Below are 15,013 nucleotides of genomic sequence, written 5' to 3' on the forward strand. Positions count from 1 at the left end.
GCCCTAATAAGTGAAGTGTGCAGTGATTCTAAGACCTCTTTCACACGGCCGAGATTTCCGCACGGGTGCAATGCGTGAGGTGAACACATTGCACCAGTTTGAATCCGGACCCATTCATTTCTATGGGGCTGTGCACATGAGCAGTGATTTTCACGCATCACTTGCGTTGTGTGAAAATCGCAGCATGCTCTATTTTTTGCATTTTTCACCCAATGCAGGTGAAGATGCGGTGCGATTTTCATGCATGGTTGCTAGGAGATGAAAGGGATGGGGACCCGATCATTATTATTTTCCATTATAACATGGTTATAAGGGAAAATAATAGCATTCTTAATACAGAATGTTTAGTAAAATAGGGATGGAGGGGTTAAAAAAATAATAATAATTTAACTCACCTCATCCACTTGCTCTCGCAGCCCGGCTTCTCTTCTGTCTTCTTCTTTGAGGAAAAGGACCGTTGGTGACATCACTGCACTCATCACATGGTCCATCACATGATCTATCACAATAGTGATGACCCATGTGATGAGCGCAGTGACGTCACTAAAGGTCCTTTTCCTCAAAGAAAAAGAAAAAAGAGAAGCCGGGCTGCGCGAACAAGTGGATTAAGGTGAGTTAAATTTTCTTATTTTTTTAACCCCTCCATCACTATTTTACTAAGCATTCTGTATTAGCCATACCGTGACCGGAAAAAAGAGTATAAGAGGGCACAGTACAGGGAATGACTAGGGACACTGCACAAGGTATGGTAAGAGGGCACAATGCAGGGTATAAGGGGGCACAGTACGAGGTGAGGTGCAAATGAGCTCTTAACAAGCTCTGCCTCTAATGCCACCAGATGTAAGGCAGCTATCCTATAAGTCAATGTTCAGCTCTTAAAATAAGCCTTGAGACATGACTTGGATATTAAATGTAACTGCATTAAATGACTGTATATTAAATGACTCAGGATAAATATGTAACTGTCGGCCAGTACAGGCCCCAAAATTAGGCAATAGGCATTCACCTGACAGCAAAGAACTTTGGATTCTGTGGCTGGAGGTGCATTAGGCGGTCACAGGATAAATATGTAACTGTCGGCCAGTACAGGCCCCAAAAATTAGCCAATAGGCATTCATCTGACAGCAAAGAACTTTGGATTCTGCGACTGGAGGTAAATTAGGTGGTTGCAGGATAAATATGTAACTGTCAGCCAGTACAGGCCCCAAAAATTAGCCAATAGGCATTCAACTGACAGCAAAGAACTTTGAATTCTGTGGCAGGAGGTACATTAGGCGGTCACAGGATAAATATGTAACTGTCGGCCGGTACAGGCCCCAAAAATTAGGCTTTTAATGGATAAAAAGGCCTTTTATCCATGCCTCATTCATTTTTAGTCGTGAGCTAGGCGAGTGCACTTATCGGTCACGATCCCCCCTGCTGCGCAGAATGTCCCTTCAGACAGGACACTCGACGAGGGGCAAGCCAACAGTTACATGGCAAATTGTGCCAGCTCTGGCCACAGGTCAAGCCTGCACACCCAGTAGTCCAGGGATTCATCGCTTCTCAGAGCATCCACATCGGCTGTTAACCTGATGTAGTCAGACACCTGACGGTCTAGGCGTTCCCTGAGGCTGGATCCGGAGGATGGCTGTCGATGGGTTGGCTGCAAGAATGATCTCATATCCGAAGTGACCAACACATCTTCAAACCGCCCTTTTCTTCCATGCGCTGTTGGATTGGTACCCGCAACTGTTTCTCTGTGAGTGGAAATTCCTCTGCCAGCGCCCGCAAAAGCAGAATGCAGCATTTCTCGAAGCAAGGCCTGGAAGTGCTACATTCTGACAGCCCTCTGCGATGGTGGTAACATTTCTGCCATTTTGTGTTTGTACCTGGAGTCTAAGTACATTGCCACCCAGTACTGGTCCTTGACCTTTATGCTTTTTATACGGGGGTCCCTCTTCAAACACTGGAGCATGAAGGCCCTCATTTGCACTAAACTGGAAGCGGTAGAGTGGCCTGGCTCCTACTTATCATCCAGGATAATGTCGTCCTCTGTCTCCTCCCCCCAGCCACGGACAACACCAGGGATCCTAGAAATGTTTAACGCATGCTCTTCTTGCTCCTCCTCCGCCCCGGCACCATCCTTCTCTGACTCCTCTTCAGACTTCTGTTGTTGACTTGTCTCAGATGGAGTAGCCCCCCCCCCCCCTGGGAATTCAACCAGCATTGCGACTTCCTCATCTTCTTGCTCCAGCTCCTGCTCCTCGACGGCTTGATCAATGACACGACGCAATGCACGCTGCAGAAAGAAGGTGTAAGGTACAATGTCATTGATGGCGCCCTGGCTGCTACTGACCAGTTTGGTGATCTCATCAAATGGCCGCAGAAGTCTGCATGCATTGTAAATGAGCAGCCACTGGCGCGGTGAAAAGAAAACAAGCTCCCCAGAACCTGCCCTGCTGCAGAGTTTGTACAGGTAGTCGTTAACTGCACATTTCTGCTGGAGCAGCCTATCAAGCATATACAAGGTAGAGTTCCATCGCCTCGGGCAGTCACAAATCAGAAGTCTGATGGGCAGGTGGTGTCGCCGCTGAATGTCAGCAAGGCGAGCCATGGCCGTGTAAAATCTTCTAAAATGGCCAGAGATTTTCCTGGCCTGCCGCAAGATGGCCTGGACCCCGAGTATTTGGCAATGAATCTCTGCACGACTAAGTTCAGGACATGTGCCATGCACGGCACGTGTGTAATTTTGCAGTTTCAGCACGCTCAGCAGATTGGCACCGTTGTCGTACACCACTTTACCAACCGTCAAATTGAGCGGGGTTAGCCACTGATCGGCCTGTGACTGCAAAGCTGAAAGGAGTGCAGGACCTGTGTGGCTCTTGGCTTCCAGGTACAACAGACGCAGCACAGCATGGCAACGTCTCATCTGGCACGTCGGATAGGTTCTGGGGAGCTTGGGGGGCACAACAGAAGAGACAGTAGCAGCGTAAAAGGAGGAGTCAGCTGAGGAGGAAAGGGAGAATAGAGTAGGAGAAGAAGAGTCAGGCCTGCATGCAATCCATGGCGGTAACACCAAATCTACACGGGTGCCATGGGTTACATGCTTGACGGCCGTCAGATGGTTCACCCAGTGGGCAGTAAAAGGTATGTACCTTCCTTGTCCGTGTTTGCTAGACCATGTGTCTGTGGTCAAATGTATCTTTGCACCGACACTGTGTGCCAGAGATATATTCACCGCTGAACGTGGCCATATAGCTCTGGGATTCCCTTCTGTGAGAAATATTTCCTTCCAGGGACCTTCCATTGCGGCGTTCCAATGGCCACAAATTTTCTAAAGGCCTCTGAGTCCATCAGTTTATATGGCAGTAGTTGACGGGCTAGCAGTTCTGACAAGCCAGGGGTTATCCGGCATCATCATCTTTTTTCGCTCGAACATTTAGGACAAGGAAGCCTGCCTTTTGCCAGATGACGCGACAACGGCACGGTGGAAGGTGGAGTAGAGGACAACTGGGAGGAGAGAGAAGAAGGAGAAGGGGCAGGACAGGAAGCGCTTGGAGTGTGGCTTTGTGGGTTCTGACGGTGTTGCTCCCACTAGGCTCGTCAGCAGAGGACACATTAAAAAAAGCCCACACTGCAGAGCCATGTGCCGGCATCCTGGGAGCGCCAGATGTGACCGTGCATGGTGGATGGCTCGTTCCAGATACATTAGCAGTCTGCTTTTTGCCTCCTGTGCACTGTAAGTTCTGCCTGCTTCTCCTCCTTCTCCTCCCCATGTGCTGCTCCGTCTATCCCTCTGAACTCCCCTATCTTCCTCTCTTGTGGGCACCCACGTGACTTCCATTGACACGTCATCATCGGATTCGTCACCTTCACCACCACTGACATTAGAGACAGTGGCGTCGGCAGGGGGGGGCCAGAGGGGGCCACGGCCCCCCCTACATCATGCTGTGCCCCCCCATGTGCCCCCCCAACTAAAATGCCCCCGTCCCCCCACCCCCGAAGTGAGCCGCCGCCGCCAGGCACAGGAAGATGAGCGTTTCCATTGCGCTCATCTCCATTGTAATCTGAGCCTGAGCCTTACAGCGATGGAAGAGGCTGCATCGCATCGCTGACACTGAGGTAAGTATAATTTTTTTTATTTTTTTTTAACAATAGTGTTACTGGCAGTCCCCCACATTGGGGGGGCTTATTACAATACTGGCACATGATGGGGGGGGACTTAATATTGGCACATGATGGGGGGACTTAATACTGGCACATGATGATGGGGGGACTAAATACTGGCACATGATGATGGGGGGACTTAATACTGGCACATGATAATGGGGGGGACTTAATACTGGCACATGATAATGGGGGGACTTAATACTGGCACATGATGGGGGGACTTAATACTGGCACATGATGGGTGGCTTAATACTGGCACATGATGGGGGGGCTTAATACTGGAACATGGGGGGCTTAATATTGGCACATGATGGGGGGGACTTAATACTGGCACATGATGGGGGGGACTTAATACTGGCATATGATGGGGGGACTTAATACTGGCACATGATGGTGGGGGACTTAATACTGGCACATGATGGGGGGGATTAATACTGGCATATGATGGGGGGACTTAATACTGGCACATGATGGTGGGGGACTTAATACTGGCACATGATGGGGGGGACTTAATACTGGCATATGATGGGGGGACTTAATATTGGCACATGATGGGGGGGACTTAATACTGGCACATGATGGGGGGGACTTAATACTGGCATATGATGGGGGGACTTAATACTGGCACATGATGGTGGGGGACTTAATACTGGCACATGATGGGGGGACTTAATACTGGCACATGATGGGTGGCTTAATACTGGCACATGATGGGGGGGCTTAATACTGGAACATGGGGGGCTTAATATTGGCACATGATGGGGGGACTTAATACTGGCACATGATGGGGGGAATTAATACTGGCACATGATGGGGGGCTTAATACTGGCACATGATGGGGGGCTTAATACTGGCACATGATGGGGGCTTAATATTGGCACATGATGGGGGCTTAATATTGGAACATGGGGGGGCTTAATACTATCACGTAATGGGGGGCTTATTACTAGCACGTAATGGGGGTCTTATTACTGGCACGTAATGGGGAGCTTATTACTGGCACGTAATGGGGACTTATTACTGGCACGTAATGGGGGGGGCAAATTACTGGCACGTAATGGGGGGGGCAAATTACTGGCACGTGATGGGGCTTATTACTGGCACATGATGGGGACTTATTGCTGGCACATTGGGGGGCTCTTGTTACTGGCATGTGATGGGGGGCTCTTGTTACTGGCAGTGGCATGTTATTGAGGGCACTTATTACTGGCACATTATTGGTGGGCACTATAGGGGCATCTACTGAGGCCACAAAGAAGGGGTGTTTTATATGGGGGGCTCTGTACAGTAGCATTTTATACTGGGACACATTATGGTGGGTACTATGGGGAAGGGGGGAGAGGAGTACTATGGAGTCATCTACGGGGGGACACTAAGAAGGGGTATTTTATACTTGCAAATTATGGGGGACACTGAGGGCATCTACTGGGGCACGATATATATGGGGAATTTTATACTGGTACATTATGGGGGGCACTAGCAGGAAGGGGGGAGAGGAGCACTATGGAGGCATTCACTGGGGGCACTATATAAGGGTATTTTATACTGGCACATTATGGGGGACATTAGCTCAACTGGGGGCATAAGGGGGTATTTTTTGCACTGTCACATTATAAGGAGAATTATTTCTACTGGGGGGCATTATGGTGGGCTTTATTACTCCCCCATGGTATGACCCCTTAGTAGCAGCACCAGCCTCTCCCTGCTCTGGTATCCCTCTGTCCCTTCTCCAAATCCTTATTAATGAAATCTTTCTCATTAGGATAAAACACAACATCAGCTCCGCTGAGCCCCCAGCCAAGTGTTGAAGTGGTGTCCGAGATCCCCAAGGGCCAAGCCAAGTAACTGTAAGTGTACATGTGAAATATGTTTATGTTATATATGTACACTCCTGTGAGAGGCGGGGAGGGAGATCTGTGGATGACACTGTTATGGAGGGGGAAATGGGGATGACACTGTCATGGGGTGTATCTGTGGATGACACATATAGCATATGATGCTATATACGGTATGTGGCATCCACAGATCCCCCCATAGCAGTGTCATCCACAGATCCCCCTCTCTATAAAAGTGTCATCCACAGACAGCTGGACTCTTCTTCCCTGTTGCGGTTTTAGGTATTGGGTAAAGTATCGCAGCATTTCTAAGCGTACTTGTGTAAATGTATCGTTGTTATAGCTGCCCCCCCTACTTTAGTCCTGGCCCCCAGTGTGCCCCCCCAAAATTTGAAAGCTAGAGACGCCACTGATTAGAGATCTCTGAGTAGGCAGCAACAATGTGGACCACCCTCCTTAGGCTGATCTGGGTACTGTCGTCAGACTGCTGGGTGGCGACCGTTGATACCTCCTCTTCCTGATCCAATGCCAATAATGGCTGCACATCGGTAATGTCTCGTAATGGATAGGAAAATAATAACTCTGACTCGAGCGGCGGGGATATGTTGGTGGCGGTGGTGTCTTTGGGGGTGCACACAGCAGAGAGTGAAGAGGGTGCAGATAGAGAGGATGAGGAGGGTGCAGAAGCGGAAGGTTGAGTAAGCCACTCAACCAAGTCTGGTACGTCCTTTAAAGTAATCGCATGCACCTTCTGCAACTTCCCACTTAGGCTGTGGCCTGGTGCACCTGCCTGACCGCTACCACCCCTGCGAATGGCCTGCCTCTTCCTCTGCCTGGCATTTTCAAAATGACCCTGTGACAAAAGTCCTTATAGAAGAGCAGTATTTGTGGAAAAAGGTATATCACACCCCTGCCCCAATCAGTTTTTTTTTTGGGGGGGAAGCAACTGGTTAATCACACTAGTAGAAATTATTTCTTCAAATAGTCTTTTTCACTCTGTATAGATGCGGTAACGCAGCAAAACTGCAGACAAATTTGGGGGGCAACTGGTAAATCACACCAGTAGAAATTATTATTTCAGATTGTGTTTGTCACTCTATGTAGATGCGGTAACACAGCAAAACCACAAACAACTGCTGCACTATATACAGTACAGACCAAAAGTTTGGACACACCTTCTCATTCAAAGAGTTTTCTTTATTTTCATGACTATGAAAATTGTAGATTCACACTGAAGGCATCAAAACTATGAGTTAACACATGTGGAATTATATACATAACAAAAAAGTGTGAAACAACTGAAAATATGTCATATTCTAGGTTCTTCAAAGTAGCCACCTTTGCTTTGATTACTGCTTTGCACACTCTTGGCATTCTCTTCATGAGCTTCAAGAGGTAGTCACCTGAAATGGTCTTCCAACAGTCTTGAAGGAGTTCCCAAAGATGCTTAGCACTTGTTTTTGCCCTTTTGCCTTCACTCTGCGGTCCAGCGCACCCCAAACCATGTCGATTGGGTTCAGGTCCGGTGACTGTTGAGGCCAGGTCATCTGGCGCAGCACCCCATCACTCTCCTTCATGGTCAAATAGCCCTTACACAGCCTGGAGGTGTGTTTGGGGTCATTGTCCTGTTGAAAAATAAATGATGGTCCAACTAAACGCAAACCGGATGGAATAGCATGCCGCTGCAAGATGCTGTGGTAGCCATGCTGGTTCAGTATGCCTTCAATTTTGAATAAATCCCCAACAGTGTCACCAGCAAAGCACCCCCACACCATCACACCTCCTCCTCCATGCTTCACTGTGGGAACCAGGCATGTAGAGTCCATCCGTTCACCTTTTCTGCGTCACACAAAGACACGGTGGTTGGAACCAAAGATCTCAAATTTGGACTCATCAGCCCAAAGCACAGATTTCCACTGGTCTAATGTCCATTCCTTGTGTTCTTTAGCCCAAACAAGTCTCTTCTACTTGTTGCCTGTCCTTAGCAGTGGTTTCCTAGCAGATATTCTACCATGAAAGCCTGATTCACACAGACTCCTCTTAACAGTTGTTCTAGAGATGTGTCTGCTACTAGAACTCTGTGTGGCATTGACCTGGTCTCTAATCTGAGCTGCTGTTAACCTGCGATTTCTGAGGCTGGTGACTCGGATGAACTTATCCTCCGCAGCAGAGGTGACTCTTGGTCTTCCTTTCCTGGGGCGGTCCGCATGTGAGCCAGTTTCTTTGTAGTGCTTGATGGTTTTTGTGACTGCACTTGGGGACACTTTCAAAGTTTTCCCAATTTTTCGGACTGACTGACCTTCATTTCTTAAAGTAATGATGGCCACTCGTTTTTCTTTACTTAGCTGCTTTTTTCTTGCCATAATACAGTCTATTCAGTAGGACTATCAGCTGTGTATCCACTTGACTTCTCCACAAGGCAACTGATGGTCCCAACCCCATTTATAAGGCAAGAAATTCCACTTATTAAACCTGACAGGGAACACCTGTGAAGTGAAAACCATTTCAGGTGACTACCTCTTGAAGCTCATCAAGAGAATGCCAAGAGTGTGCAAAGCAGTAATCAAAGCAAAAGGTGGCATATGAATATGAATATGACATATTTTCAGTTGTTTTACACTTTTTTGTTATGTATATAATTCCACATGTGTTAATTCATAGTTTTGATGCCTTCAGTGTGAATCTACAATTTTCATAGTCATGAAAATAAAGAAAACTCTTTGAATGAGAAGGTTTGTCCAAACTTTTGGTCTGTACTGTAGAAAGTATATTATTGGTATTTAGCACCCCTGCTTCAATCATTTTTTTGGAGGGGGCAACTGGTTAATCACACCAGTAGAAATTATTTCTTGAAATAGTGTTTTTCACTCTGTGTAGATGCGGTAATGCAGCAAAACCGCAAACAAATGCTGCACCACGTAAAAAGCACTATATAGAAAGTATATTATTGGTATGTAACACCTATGCTTCAATCAGTTTTTTTGGGGGGGCAACTGATTAATCACACCAGTAGAAATCATTTCTTCAAATAGTGTTTTTCACTGTGTAGATGCGGTAACGCAGCAAAACAGCAGAGAAATGCTGCACTGCATAAATGCACTACATAGAACGTATATTATTAGTATATAAAATCCCTGCTTCAATCTGTTTTATGGGGGGGGCAACTGGTATTTCACACCAGTAGAAATTATTTCTTTAAATATTGTTTTTCACTCTGTGTAGATGCGGTAACGCAGCAAAACCGCAAACAAATGCTGCACTACCTAAATGCACTATATAGAACGTATATTATTGGTATATAACACCCCTGCCTCAAATCAGGTTTTTGGGGGGACAACTGGTAAATCACATCAGTAGAAATTATTTGTTCCAATAGCGTTTGGCGCTCTGTATGGCTGCAGTATCGCAGCAGAACTGCACACAACTGCTGCACAATACAATTGCACTATAATATACTTTCTATGTTAGAAAGTATATTATAAATATATAAAGATCAGGTTTATTTATAAGGTAGGGGGTATGTCCATGTGCTGAAACGTCTCAATTGGCTGTCCTGTACCACCTGATGGATGTGTCATGGGTCAAAGTTCTTCACAATGTAAAAGAATATGTCGGGCGCGAATATCACCCTACGTTCGCCCGTTCGGCGAACAGCGAACGAGCAAAGTTTGCTGTGAAACGACCACCGGGCGAACCGCATTCCATCTCTAGAGGTGATAACATTAGTCAGGATCAGAATGACAAATAAGAGAGGATTCACCATCAACAACAGGTGATTGTGACAGGTTACCTATTCTTCCCTTGTACAATGACCTCTGTACAAGTCACAGAGCATGCCCAGAAAACTGTCTAATAGAAGTTAATGAGATCCCCTCCTGACCATTGTGTCTATGGACTATTTGGCTGCCGTAAAGCAATTTTCTTAGTAATTGCTAAATGCCGTTAAGAACAGCTCAGGCAACATGTCCACCCCTATAATAATGTTCGGTAAATAGAATAAAAAAATCTGTAATCAGGAAATAAAAAAGAGATTAGAAAGATAGGATATGAGTTACTATCTGGTTTAAACTGGCAGATAAAAATTAGGATGACTTCTTTAAGTAAAAAAAAGTTTAAACAAACAACAACAAAAAAAACACATTAAATGTTTAAATCACCCCCTTTCCCTATGTTATATCAATACAAAATAAACATATCAGATATAACCACGTCCAAAAATGTATTTTTAAACTATTAAAATCATTTCCGTGTGTGATGTATGTCATAATGGAAAAAAATTGAAAAACACAATTTTTTAGTCAAATGGTCTTCCCAAATTTTTTTATAACAGTGATCAAAAAGTCGTACATACCACATAAATGGTACTATTAAAAACTATAGTTCATTCCGCAAAAAGTTATTTATTTATTTTTATAATTTTTTATTTTTTTTTAACGTAGTAAAGCAATCTGAAAACTGTACAAATCTGGTATCACTGTAATCGTATTTACCCACAGAAAAAGGACGTTAGGTCAGTATTAGTGCACAATGAATGCCATAATGTTAAACTTTAAAAAAGTTATAGCTTGGTCTTGAAGGGGTTAAGAGCTACAATTTTATTTCATTTTTTCATTGACTGTGTGAGGAGTCATTTTTTGTGGGACAAGCCATAGTTTTTACTGGCACTATTTTGGGATACATTTGGCTTTTTGGTCTCTTTTTGTCTCATTGTTTGGGAGGAGAGGTGGGCAAAAATTGCAATTCAGTTTTAATTTTTTTTTATGGCCAGGGGCGACGTTCACTGTGTTGGAGCCCCGGCTGCTCTGTCTTTTTTCATTGTTTCCCCACCCCAGCCTCTGCATATACCCGCCCTCCTACTCCCTTGTGCCTGTGCACTGCCTCGCCGGGCCTGAGCATGAGCAAACGCCACATTGCCGCTGGTTTTGCACTGTTCGCACATGAGCAGTAGTTAAAGCGATGCTGTGCCAACAATGGGCATCGCAGTGTGCATGCCGCGGCCCAACAAAGCAGTGCACAGGTGCGGGATCTCGGCTGGACCAAAGGATGACGCAAGGGAAAAGGAGGGCAGGCATAGGCTGGGGTGGGGAAACAACGAAAAAAGGCAGAGCAGCCTGGGCTCCAACACAGTGAACGCCGCTCCTGGGCACTTGCGAGTGATCATTTGCATATGAATCAAACTTCGTTTTTCCAGCTTCTGCAAGTCTAAAGAAAATAACAAAGGTACCATTACATTCATGTATAGGTGTGCTATAGGACAATGTAAGCACTGTATATAGCCATATGGAGGTGACACACTCCCTTTCAAAATAAAGTTGTCATGTCATATGTAACACATGATGAACCCCATAAAAAAAAAAAAATAATAATAATTGCAATTTTTGCCAACACAGTGAACTCCGCCCCTGGGCACTTGCGAGTGTTCATTTGCATATGAATCAAAGTTTGTTTTTCAAGCTTCTGCAAGTGTAAAGAACAAGACAAAGGTACTATTATATTCATGTATAGGTGTGCTATAGGACAATGTAAGCACTGTATATGGCTATATGGAGGTGACAGACTCCCTTTAAGGTTGATACGATTATGACGATACCAAATGTATACAATTTATTTTATATTTTACTAAATTTTGGATTATAAAAAGACTTTTTATTAAAAAAAATTATATTTTGCAACGCCATATACTAACATCCATTTAAAAAAAAAATCCTGCCAACATAGGTGTCTGAGGGCTTGCTTTTTGCGGGATAGACTGTAGTTTTTATTGGCATCATTTGGGAGTACATAAGATTTTTTGATCATTTGATGTTATGTTTTTTGGGAGACAAGGTGACTACAAAATAGCTGTTCTTGCACCGTTTTTTTTTTTCACAGCGTTCATCTGATGAGGTAGATCATGTGATATTTTTATAGAACAGGTAGTTACAGAAGCAGCAATACTGAATATGTCAATATTTTTTTTTTCTGTTTTACACAATAAAAGAATTTATTGGAAAAAATCATGTTTTATATTTTTATGCCAATGGTCTTGTGTGAGCGCTCGTATTTTATGGGATGAGGTGACATTTTCATTGGCATCAATTTGGGGTACAAATCGTTATTGCGCTTTTGTGAGGCAAAGTGACCAAAAAATGGCTCTTTTGGCACCGTTTTTTTTTTTTTTTTTTTTTTTTTACTGTGATCACCTGACAGGGTAGATTATCTAATATTTTTATAGAGCTGTTTGTTATTGATGCAGTGATACCAAATATGTGTCTATTTTTTAAATTTCTTTCTATTTTTTTACAAAAAATAATTTGCTGGGGGAAAAGGGACTTTTTATCTGTAACTGGGGCTACATTTTACTGCAAATATCGGTGGGAAAAAGCATGAAGGAGGAAAAAGAATGATGTTCACATGACCCTGAGAGGTAGTGAACCAATCAATGCTGAAGGCGGGGAAGTGCCCTCTGCAGAACAAGCAGAAGGTCATTCTGTGTTGGGCTGTGAATAACGGTGAATGTCTATGCAGTGTCTGACAGAAAATGATCTTAGGGACAGTGTACAGCCACAATCAAGCTTCTATTCTAGTGTCAGGAACAGTAAGGAGAAAATCTAGAAAGAAGGAGAATTGTCTAGAATAGGGAAAGGCATAGAAATATTTCAGCCAGGGAGTGAGAAATAAGGAGTTGAGGCTGGGTGTGCTAGACAGTGCCTCCTAGCCCTAGTTACAGCCTTATAACACAGCTGCAGCTGATGCAGAACCTCAAAGCAGCTACCTGCTTTTCTACTGCATATCATATTTTCCCATTTTAACAGAAATACAAGTGTTGTTATAGGGGAAATAAACAAAATACAAATGTACAACACGTGGGTTTTACCATCCAGAGGATAGATAACATTTTAAATCTCAGTGAAAATACCTAAAATAATAGTCCAAAATCTGGGACAGAGCATCTGCAGACAGTTAAATTTTTTGGGTTTAGGAAATATAGCAATACAAGTGTGCAATGTGAAAACATGAAATACTAGACCAAAATCTGTGTCAGGCCATCACCAAACAGTTTTTGCTTTGTTTTGCAAATAGCAATACAAGTATGCAATATGTGTTTTACAATTTTACAATCCAGAGGGTGGCGTTTAAATCTGTGAGTGAAAACAAACTAAATCCTAGACCCAAATCTGTGTCAGGGAATCTCCAGACAGTTCAAGTTTTTTTGTTTTGCAAAATATAGCAATACAAGTGTGCAACATGTGTTTTACAATCCAGAGGGTAGTGTTTTAAATCTCTGAGTGAAAACATATGAAATACTAGACCAAAATCTGTGTCAGGCCATCGCCAAACAGTTTTTGTTTTGTTTTGCAAATAGCAATACAAGCATGCAACATGTGTTTTACAATTTTACAATCCAGAGGGTGGCGTTTAAATCTGTGAGTAAAAACAAATTAAATCCTAGACCCAAATCTGTGTCAGGTAATCTCCAGACAGTTCAAGGTTTTTTTTGTGCTAAATATAGCAATAGAAGTGCACAACATGTGTTTTACAATCCAGAAGGTAGCGTTTTTCAATCTGTAAATAAAAACATGTGAAATAATAGACTGGAATCTGTGTCATGGCATCTCCAGACAGTTCAAGTATTTTTTTGTTTAGGGTACTTTCACACTAGCGTTTTTCTTTTCCGGCACTGAGTTCCGTCATAGGGATGCAATATCGGAAAAGAACCGATCAGTTTCATCCCCATGCATTCTGAATGAAGAGAAATCCGTTCAGGATACATCAGGATGCCTTTAGTTCAGTCACTGAACGTTGTTTTAAATGGAGGAAATGCCGCAGCATGCTGCAGTATTATCTCCGTCCAAAATTCTGGATCAGTTGCTGGAATGCCGGCAGTAGCAATGTCTTTGTGGAAAGGGAAGGGCATTTTATTGCCCCTCTCTGTCTTTAAGTTCCAAACCATTCCATGCTTTGTACGACTGTATACATTTGGCCAAAAAACGTCAGGAATACGGAAGGGGTCCAAACAAAAGACCCAGGGAAATGTGGGTAGTTGCAGCACCAGGAATCCAGCCAAATGTAGTAGTAGCAGTAGTAGTAGCAGTAGTAGTAGCAGCAGTAGTAGTAGCAGTAGTAGTTGGCTGCAGTTCTCCCTGGCTTTGGAAAGGTACAACATTATAATTGCGGAGAACGAGGATGAGGTTGTGGATTGCATGGCTCACTCCTCCTTCTAGTCACAGCAGGATGACGTGGGGGTGACTTCTGAGTCTGACACCATGCCTTGGAGCCAGGGGTAACAGCATTCCTCCTGCTTCTCCTGCTTGCAGTTCCAGAGAACACTTTCAATGGAGTTCTGTCTGGATTCACTGCCCCTTCCTAGTGGGGCACTTTGCTTTTTCCTAAGAAGTGGCAACAAAACCCCACAATGCCCTACTGCAGATAGCCACACATGTCTCCCTGTTAACTTGTGTGAAAACAGCCAGCATTTGTACTGCCCTGAGAAGGAGGTTCAGGAGGAGGTGGAGGATCATATGCATAGCTGTGTTGTTTGTGGTAATAGTGGCACCAGTACCCATGGTATTGTCGATGAGCACAGCTACAGTAGCAGTTGGGGCAAATGCAGAGCAGGGGATGGGTAGGAGACCATGGAGCCCACCAAAATATCTCACAATCTGACATGTAGGTTGAGGACTCTGATGACAATTGGTTGTTCGACTGAACCACTACCTGGGAGCCAGATAAGGATGCTGAGGAGGAAGAGGGGGTAACATCAGAGGAGAAGGGTAATGGCAGTGGCAGCAATTAAAAAACTGCCAGGACCATATCTGCTTCAGGATCTGGTGATGCCACTGACACTGTGGGTGCATTAGGCCCAAAATATGCCAGGGATAAGCCAAGTTCGGCTGCCTCGAGCTCTGTGTGAGTATCTCCCATCTGGCAGTTTTTCTTCACACTGCTGAAAGACAGAAGCATTGCCCTGCACAAGCTCTATAAGAATAAAATAAGCTGTGGGCAGGAAAACACAAACATAGGCACCACAGCTCCATTGAAACACA

The sequence above is a fragment of the Bufo gargarizans genome, chromosome 5, assembly GCF_014858855.1.
Source record: "Bufo gargarizans isolate SCDJY-AF-19 chromosome 5, ASM1485885v1, whole genome shotgun sequence".
NCBI lineage: Eukaryota > Metazoa > Chordata > Amphibia > Anura > Bufonidae > Bufo > Bufo gargarizans.